Here is a 10,427-nt window from a genome sequence, read left to right as displayed (position 1 = left end):
AAATCAAGGTGGAGAGATTGAAGATGGTTTATATTTTCTTTATGAGATCTGCCTAATTTTTCTGCAATTTGCCCGCATTACCTTGCAGTAATAAGTACGCATGAATTTCTTCTACTTTCTAAAAGAGCGTGCACAAGGCTCAGGTGCCTGCTTCCTCTGCCCAAACCTGCTTCTCTGCTTTAACTTAGTTCTGCAATTGACAAAAAAGAAAACAAAAAACAAAAGCCCCCGAGTCCCCTCTGACAGCTCCCTTCTTGGGTCATGTGTCTCCAGCTGGTCATTTCTACCGGTCCACTGCTTCACTGCAGGTTCCAGTCACATTGCGCCTATACTCAGCACTCACTCCTCACCGGATGCCCTGATCTTCTAGCCTCCAACCCATCCCCGAACTCTTCTCAAACTCATTTTACATCTCTCAGCCAGATTGAGCCTCCTGAAGCAGAGAGAATAAATACCCTGTTATCACCTGGCTCCGAAACCTTCTCCAAAACTCTCCAGCCCCTAAGAGTAAAATCCCAAAGCCCTTTACTGGGAACATAAAAACAAGAGCTACTGAAGGAGCAGCTTTGATTTATAATATAACTCATGGCTCCAGTTTCGTATGCAAGGTTGTGCGGCTAAGATAGAACCACCCTTAATTTTTTTTTTAAATGATGTTAAATGGCTTTGTTCCTGGGCCCAATCTTCCCTTTCCTGGGGTACCATCCACTAACCCACCCACGCTTCTCCCTCCCCTTGCCTCTCATACACTCACACCCAGCACCCAGTAGGTGCAGAGTTCAGGCTGCTGGGGGGGTGCAGGTGTTGTCAAACCTGGAGACAAGCCTGCCCCCCCGACCCTGGCCTCACAGAGTCTCTCTTCCACCATAACTTTGCGATACTCTCTTTAAAGGATGGTGAAGGGGCTGTGACCTGAAAAAAAAAAAAAAATCAATGACTCTCCGCTAATAAAGGTTCTTATGCGGTAAATGTGCTCTTGGGAAGCCAGATCCTGCCCTTCTCCACGGCGTTGGCCTGATGCCCCGGAGTGATTTACTCTGCGGTAACATGATGGAGCCTCCACCATGGAAGGGAATTAAATAAAAATGCAATAAAAGAGGACAAAATCAATCTGCTTACAGTTTTGTTTAATAAAAATTCATGAACGATGGGCAGGCAGGCCCAGAAGCAATGTACCAGTTCTGCCAGAGGCTGGCTGGGGAAGCGCGCTCGGGCTGCAGGCACAGGGTGGGGGCTCGGCCGAAGGCCTGTGGAGCGAGCCCCTCACCCTGCAAGCACCGCACACGGGGTCCTGCTGGCAGTCAGTAAGGCCAGGCCCATCTCCCTGAAAGAGGGTGAACCAGCTAAGGCCAGATTGATGGAAGACTTCTCCAAAGCTAAAGAAAGAGAAGAGACCTTTTCACATGGGACTCGTCTCCCTACAAACCAAGAAGCTCCACGTGTTTGCCAGTGACAATGACTGTCAAGCCCGACCAAGTATTTCCTTTCTGTCTTATGTGATAAGAACACTTAACCATGAGATCCACCCTCTCACCAAAAATTGAAGTGTGCAATAATACAGTGCTGCTCACCATCAGCACAGCATTGAACAAATCTCTAGAACTCATTCATGTTGCATAACTAAAACCTTACACCCACCGACTAGCAAATCCCAGTGTCCCCCTGGCTCTGCCCCTGACAACCACCATTCTACTCTCTCTACGAATTTGACTATTTCCCTTACCTCCGGTAAGTATACTCATGCAGTTTTTGCCCGTCTGCCACTGCCTTGTTTCATTTAACAAAATGTCTTCGAGGCCTACCCTTGTTATCACACGTGGTAGGATCACTTTCTTTTCTGGAGTTGAATCATCTTCCATTCTATGTGTAGACCACATTTTCTTATCCATTTATCTGTGGATGGACACTCCGGTTGTTTCCATGTTCTTGGCTATTGTGAATAATGCTGCATTAAACTTGGCACTGCAGATATCTCTTCGAGATCTTGATTTAAGTCTTTGGATTAAATACTCAGAAGCGGGATTACTTAATCATATGGAAATTCCATTTCTCATTTTTTTGCAGACTCGCAATATTATTTTCCATAGTGGCTACACCATTTGCATTCCCATCAACCAAGTGTACAAGGGTTCCAATTTCTCCACATTCTCACCAACACTTAACTTTTGTTTTTTGATAAGAGCCATCCTCTTATCACTTTGATAAGAAGAGATATTTCGTTGTGATTTGAACTTGCATTTCCCCGATGATTAGTGAATCTGAGCATCTTTTCTTATACCTGCTGGCTGCTTGTACATCTTCTTTGGAGAAATGTCTATTCAGATCCTTTGCCGACCTTTTAATTAGCTTATTTGGGGAGGGGGGGGTGTTTATTTATTCGTTTGTGTGTGGGGGTGATTTTGCTATTGAGTTGTAAAATTTCCTTATATATTTTGGATATTAATCACTTATGAGACATATATTTTGAAAATATTTTCTCCCACTTAAAACTTTGTGATACTAGCATAAAAACAGACAGATAGACCAATGGAACAGAATAGAGAGCCCAGAAATAAGTTCATACATCTATGGTCAACCGATCTTTCCCAAGGGTGCCAAGAATACACACTAAGGAAAAAGCAGTCTCTTGACAAAATAGTGTTGGGAAAATTAGATTTCTACATACAAAAGAGTGAAATTAGACCCTCATCTCACATCATTTGTACAAGTCAGCTCAAAATGGATTAAAGATTGATTGATTGATTGATTGATTGATTTTTGGATTAAAGATTTAAACGTAAGACCCAGAACTACAAACCTGCCTGAAGAAAACATAGGAGAAAATCTTCATGTTTCATGCCATTGATCACGGCAGTAGCTTTTTGGATGTGACACCCAAAGCACAATTAGATAAGTGGAACTACATCAAACTAACTAAAGCACTTTTACATAGCAAAGAGAAGCATTAACAGAGTGAAAAGGCAACCTACAGAATTACTGACCAAGTATCACTTGTGGTAGAAACTATTTCTGTCCATAAAGTGTTTCTTCAAAATCTATGCAAAAGATTCCTTATCTTTAGATGGAAGGACCAGATCAAAGATCCAGTGCTCTATAAAAGGGCTAGCCCACTATGCCCTGCAGGCCAAATCTGGCCCACTATCTGTTTTAAATAAAGTTTTATTGGAATACAGCCACACACATTTGTTTACACACTGTCAATGGCTGCTTTTGCCCGACAGAGACAGAGCTGAGTTAGATAACACGCGGCCTACAGAGCCTGTCTGGCCCTTTATAAAGAGGGAGTGTAGATCTCTGACCTACCCCTGAAGATCCCCACTCACCTCCCACAGGAACTCATTTATCCATTCAACCAAAACTATATAAGCTCTCACATGCCAAGCACTCTCCTTGGATGTCACAGAGAACAAAGACAAATAAGATGTGAGCCCTTGCTTTTAAGGGATTGTATTGGTTTTATTGTTGAATAACAAATTACCACAAGCTCAGGGGTTTAAAACAATGCCCATTTTTAATTTCACAGATGTGTTTCACAGAAGTCCAAGTGGGCTCATCTAGTTCTCTGTTCAGTATCTCACAAGGAAGAAATTGAACTGTTAGCCTGGCTGACCTCTTATCTGGAGGCTCAGGGAAAATTTTGATTCCAAGCTCATTCAGGTTGTTGGTACAATCCAGTTCTCTGCAGCTACTATTGATCTGAGGTCCTGGTTTCCTTGCTGTCAGCCAGGGACCACTCTCTGCTGCTAGAGGCCACCCACATCACCTAGAGGTGGGCCCTTACATCTTCAAACTAGCCACAGTACATTGAGCGCTTCTCTTGCTTTGAATCTTTCTGGCTTCCCCTACTGCCAGCTGCCAAAGAAAGTCCTCCACTTTCAAGGGCCCATATAACTAACTGTACTGAATCTATTTGGATAACCCAGGATAATCTCCCTATTTTAACATCAAATTGCCACATATCATAATCGTGGGAGTAATATTTCACAATATTCTCTCACAAGTTTTGGGTATTATAGTAGGGCATCTTTGGGGGATTATTTTATAAATTATATATATTGAAGATGTAAGGGCCCACCTCTAGGTGATATATATATATATATATATATATATATATATATATATATATATGATATATTTGGTATGATAAGCTAACTAGCTATAAGAGACTCCCTCAGATTTCAGTAGCTTAAGAAGTAAAAGATATATTCATTCACATAGAACTGTCCAGGGTAAAGTTTCCAGGTCAGTGGAATTCTTTTTTTTTTTTTTCTTTTAAGATTTTATCTATTCATGAGAGACACGGAGAGAGAGGCAGAGACATAGGCAGAAGGAGAAGCAGGTTCCCTGCAGGGAGCCTGATGTGGGACTCGATCCCAGGATCCTGGGATCATGACTCGAGCTGAAGGCAAATGCTCAACCACTGAGCCACCCAGACATCCCAGATCAGTGGAATTCTGCTCCACACAGTCACTCAGGTATCCAGGCTGAGAGTGGCCTTATCATCTTCAACACATGGCTTCCAACACCACCTGACTTGATGCCATCCCAAGCAGCCAGAAAGGGAATGAACACGGAGCAGCCCAGGTAGGGTATTTTATGGGCTAGGCCTGGAAATGCTTCAAAGCACTTTTGCTCATATTCTGTCAGAAATAAATTAATCACATTATCACATCTAACTTGAAGAGGAAAAAAAGGAGATGAAGTCCAACTGGGTAACCATTTAGTCAGTACTTTTATCACAAAGGAGAAAAGAGAGGAAGGGTTTAGATGATCAGTAGGCTATCTCCTACCCAAGCAGAAATAAAGGCATTTGATGGCTACGAATTGACATCGAAGTACAGCTATGACCACTGTAACCATACATTTTGATATGTTCTAGTTTTTAATGCTTTTAAAAATATCCAAGTTGGTTCTGCTTAAGAAATTAATAAAAAGGAGACATATACCAAAATAGCTAGATACCAAAAAATGAAGTAACAAATATTAAAAAGAGAGAGAGAGAGAGAGATGGGTGAGAAACTATGGAAATTATAAAAAGTAACCATAAAATCATTTGTGTTTGACTTAGTCTGAGAAACTATCTTTACTGAGGGCCATTTGCTCTCTTCTGGGTGCTCACTGAATGAGTCTGAATGTCACCCAAATCTTCCTGGCTCCGCAGTGCATGCCCTACCCTCATGTGACCCTCCCCAACAAGAGGATTTAAGAAGTTGGCATTTGCACTAGGGGATTGTTAAGTAGAGAGTAACTCGATCCTGCCTAGATTATGGAAAGATGACCTTGGCAGCAGGTGTCAGGTACATAGGATAGAAAGCCACCAATGAGGGAGGACCTCTGTTGGGCAAGTGTTTGAGGAAGTAAGGGGCCAGACCTCAGAAAGGACAAATATGAAAGGAAAGGAAAAGACATGGCAGAGAAATTCTGGAGACAGCAACCAGATTTTTGGAAGAGATGAAAATAGAGACAAGGAAAAGAACCTTGGTGACCTTAATTTTCAAGTCTAGGTGAAACTGTTTTTAACAGAAAGGGAAGCTAGAAGCTATAGCTGGTGTGAGAAAGAAGACACTGCTGGGTTTAATTTGAGGCATGTGTTGGGTTTGATGCACTGGTAGGGACCACATTTAGAAACATCCCCAGGTAACTGAATGTGCTGAAGGGTGGTGCCATGGAGCTCTCAAGAAGTAGGAAGTGGAACTGAGGAGCCATGTGCAGAGGCAATGGGAGCAGTTGAGGTAATCAAGAGAAATGGGAGAGAAGTCAAGTCACAGAGAAGGGCATCCTCGCAAGATGTCAATGTGAAAGTAGGGGAAGAGCCCACAGAGGGGAAGGAGAGGAGGCAGAGGCAGGAGACTGGTGCCTCATGGCATTGGAGAACTCAGAACCCAAAGAAGATGGCATCTGCATTTACCTGGTTTTAGGAACAAGGAGATAGTTGTGATCACAGAAAAGGAAATTTCTGGAGAGGGGTAAGGGTGACCAATACAGAGCAAATATGAAAGACAACCACCAAGGAATGTGAAAGCAAACGCAAGAATCACCAAATTCTCCCACTTATAAAGTACAAGTTTCTAACATAACTACAACTAGCTAGAGCCCCACTCACAGGCTGGCTGAGAAATTCCTTCTCTTGGGAGCTCCACTTCCTCTTTCAATATCAGTCTGTTTTAGCCATCTGTCCACTCTTAATTATACCAAAGAGGACTGGGACTTTCTCCACCTTTGGGCCAGGAAAAAAAAAAAAAAGAGTCGGTACATCCTATTATGGAGACACAGAAACAAGTATGAGGAGTCTCCAGGGACACGAGAATGGAGGCTCGAGGTCCAGCTGCCCCGCAGACTTCCTTCCAGAGCTGGCCTTGCAGAGAGCGAGCTCTCTCGCATGTCTTAGGGAATGAGAGGCCCCAGACCATTGTTTGGGGCTGTGAGATAAGTAGTGGCCCCAGAACGACCCATCCCAGCAATGGGTACCCAGGCGTCAGCAGGTGCCAGTGAGGCCAGTCTAGGGGCGCGTGGGGCTTTCACTCCCTCCACTTCGTCCAAGACGTATGGCAGCAGATGTTAGAGCGGGGGAACTCGTTTACAGGCAAAGAGAGACCTGGCCTGGCTATAAGATGCTCCCAGTTGGGAAGACAGAAGATGAAGAGACTCAGGTAGTCCCCTCCTACCTCCAGGAAGTCACCTTTGGGAAGAGTGAGCCATATGGAACAAGTCAAGCCCCAGGAACAAGTACAGCGGTGTTCCAGATGGTCAGCTGAAGCCAAAACCCAGGAAGGCTTCCAGGAAGAAGGGAGAGTACAAGAGCCCCTAAGAACAGGAGGGTAAGGCAGACAGCGAGGGCTCTCAGGGCAGAAGGGGTGCTCCTTGCAGGCCAGAATCTAGAGGTAGTGAAGCCTAAGGTACTGAGCCGGGGGGATGGGAGTGCGGCCCGAGAGGGTCCCCGGCAGAGAAGGTGGAGAGCGGGGAGGCGGAGGGCTGGCTGCCAGGTGCTGACGAGGGCAGCCTGGGGCTCCGAGCATTCTCTTCCTCCTCGGCCACACTCAGTGGCTTGTTCGATTTCTCCGTCCGTGTCCGGCTGACTTGGCTTTGGCGGGAGGACCGAGCTCTGGAGGGACCTGCTCATCGAGAGACTACCAAATGCCTATTTTATTTTCTCCAGCGTTGGCTCAGGGCAGGATGTCTCCTCCGGTCCGTGGCTGGCTGTCTTCATAACTGTGCTTTGATTGCCCCGTTTCTCCCAAGGGTTTTGGTCTTTACAACCTATTCCATTTGAAGGACTGCTGAGGCCTGGGGCCCGGGGAGTCTGTGCAGCAGGGAGCCTCCCCCTGGCTCTGGTCCAGCATCCCAGGAGCCAGCCCCCCAGGTGAGGACAGGTGGGGCACGCCCAGGCCCACGCGGACTTTGCCTGAGCCGTGCGCACAAAGGGAGTGAATGAGGATGGAAACCCAGCGCGTGCTCCACCCACCAGCAGCTTCCACGTGGATGAAGGGGCACCTTTGTCTGACTCCTCGGGGAGGGCCATGTGGGCTAGTAGTAGCCCCGGCTCCTCCCTGCAGCCCAAGCCGGAGAGGGGCAGCCGTTCATGGGTCAGGGTACCACCTCGCTCCCCAGTGATCCCCCCCCACTGAGTCCTACTCTCCTTCCCCAGATCCCACAGGGCTCAGTTGGTCCCTCTCAGAGAACAGCTGTGTTCTGGTCTTCAGAACAATACTTCTCAAACCTTAGCGTGCCTCAGAATGATCTGGAATACTCACTAAAACACTAGTTCCTGGGTCCCGCCTTCACAGTTCTGATTCAGCAGAGCTTGGAATTTGCAAGGATTCGCATTTTATAACATGTTCTCAGATGCTGCTGATGCTGCTGGTCCGGGGGCCACAGTTGGAGAAACACTCTCATGGCTCCTCCTCCTGGCTCAGGGAGAGGATGAAACCACCTCAAGGGCAGCCTCCCAGCCCCACGCAGCCTGGGTGTTCAATCAATACGTATCGATTTTACTGAATGGGAGCAGTGAAGGGTAGATTGTTGATTGACTCTGGGATCCCATGAACAACTGGCTCCTTTGTGTCCAGCCCTATTAAGTTAATGGGAAGCTCAAGGGCACGGGCAGCGTAAAATGTGCAGGGAGGCAGGGCTTGACAGTCCGCAGTGGTGAACTCTGGAGAACCTCCTTCCAAATCGTCAGAAATAATAAAATAATAATGGTAGCCACCAATTATTAAGCCTCCTCTCCACGCCAGGCCCTGAGCCAAGCTCCTCATGCAACCAGCCAACGAGGCTGCGAAGGGGGCACCGCCTGCACCCCCCATTTTACACGTGAAGGTAAGAGGATCTCAGCCCAAGGTCCCACAAGCAATGGGACAGCCCAGAGCTCCAAGCCCGGGTGCATCTGTGTGCCCTGCCACACTGCCTCCCCGGGGACACAGAGGAAGCCGGAGCTCGGAGGAGGCACGCTCCTGAGGAGAGTAGTCACAGCCTGGACAGAGAATCGAGTGTGTGGAATCAAACAGCCTGATTCTGAAAGCTCGGCCTGCTGTTGACCCAGTGCACAAACTCGGGCCATCCCTTCACTGCAGGGCCTCAGTTGTCTGAACTGTGAAATGGAGCTAATGCCAGCCCGGGGATGCTATGGGATGCAATGAGAACGGACACAAAATGCCTGGCACAGCGTCTAGCTCTTCCTAAGGGCTCAGTCGTGTTATTATCTCTTGAAACGGGTGCCCTCTTCAAGTCCATGTTCCGGAGTGACAACTCAGAGGCACATTTAGAAATTTTGTCCAACAACCCTGCGGCAGAGCTGAGGCGGGGAATGAAGAAGCAGGTGCAGACAGCTACAAAGAGGCTATTGTCATAGTCCCACTGAGGCCTCAGCTCAGCAGGGCGGGCAGGAGGGTGGGTGTACAGAACTCAAACACCCACAGTCACTTAGAGAATCAACTCGAGGGCCCCCACGTCCCCAGAAGTGGAAAGGGGTGGCAGTTCTAGAAACCTTTATTCAAGGGAGTGGCCATGCCTAGTGAACACCCACCCACAGGAGTTGAGCCTGTAGGATGCCACACGGAAGTCTATGACTCCAATATGCCGGGGGCTTCACCTCCAGAAGCCCTCTGTGTCACTGTCCCCAGACCAGCAAGGGGAGAAGAAACCCAGGAGGTCCCCAGATGGCCTGAAAGACAAGCTAATACAGTGGGCATTGGGGGAACACACTCCTGTGTCTACAAGCACAGCTGTGACTGGCCAGCAGTAACCTTGACTTCTGTGAGCCTCAGTGTTCTTATCTATAAAATGGAATGATAGAAGTGAGGCCTATATTCAGGCTTGCTGGGGGAGATGCATGCTGAGCTCTTAGCCACAAGGTTTGCCATCGAGCAAGCTTTATAAATACTAGCAGCTATTACGCTTCGTAATACTAGCAGTTATTACGTTCCGGGAGATCTTAGAGAAGGCTACAAACACTGGGTCTCAGCTTTCTCATTCCTAAATGAGTATGTTAATAGAATTTATCCCCAAAAAACTGTTTCAAAAATGAAATAAGGAGCATCTGGGTGGTTTAGTGGTTGAGCGCCTGCCTTTGGCTCAGGTTGTGATCCTGGGGTCCTGGGATCGAGTCCCACGTCTGGCTCCCCACAGGGAGTCTGCTTCTCCCTCTGCCTGTGTCTCTGCCTCTCTGTGTGTGTCTCTCATGAATAAATAAATAAAATCTTTTTAAAAATGAAATGAGATCATGTATATCATGGTCTTAGCATACAGTAAGCACTCAATAAGAGTTAGAGATGATTTGTAACCAGAAGCACAGATAACCCCACAGCGAGGGTGGTCAGCTGTCCCCATCTGCCAGGGACCAGTGCTAAACTCTTTAGCACTAAGAGTTTCGTGTCCTGGAAATCCCTCTGTCTCAAGCAAACCAGGACAGTTGGTCACCCTCCAGCAGCCCGCGGGCCTGGAGCCCTACTTGCTCTCCCAGACAGTGGACGGGGCATTTCTGCCTATGTCAACCTACCTCTTGGAAGTGAGGCCAGGCTCTGAGCTGCCCCTGGAGTCTAAGGGGCCCAGGATTCCAGGGCCAGTGTTCTTGGGACAAAGGGTCTCAGCAAGGCTCAGAGAGTCCCAGAGACAGAGTCTGGGTCCACATTCAGACTTCGGTAGGTGACAGACCCCAGCCAGATCCCAAGCAGAGGGACAGAACGAAGGGACAGTGGGGATGCTCTCTGAGGGTCCTGCTGGAATCAGAGCCGGGAGGGAGCTGACATGAATAATGCAGGAGAGGAAGCGCAGGGCGGGAGGAGCTGCCACTGGCGCCCAGCCTGTTCCCAGCCAGGCTGCTGCGGAGCACGAAGCCTCCCAGCTGAGCCTGGGAAGCAGTTATCACTGGTGGGTGATTAAGTTACTAATCCTTCAGGGAGAAGACATTTAGAGGCCCATATTAAAGCAGC

This window comes from Canis lupus, chromosome 24 (genome assembly GCF_003254725.2).
Source record: "Canis lupus dingo isolate Sandy chromosome 24, ASM325472v2, whole genome shotgun sequence".
NCBI lineage: Eukaryota > Metazoa > Chordata > Mammalia > Carnivora > Canidae > Canis > Canis lupus.
This window is presented reverse-complemented; position numbering follows the sequence as displayed.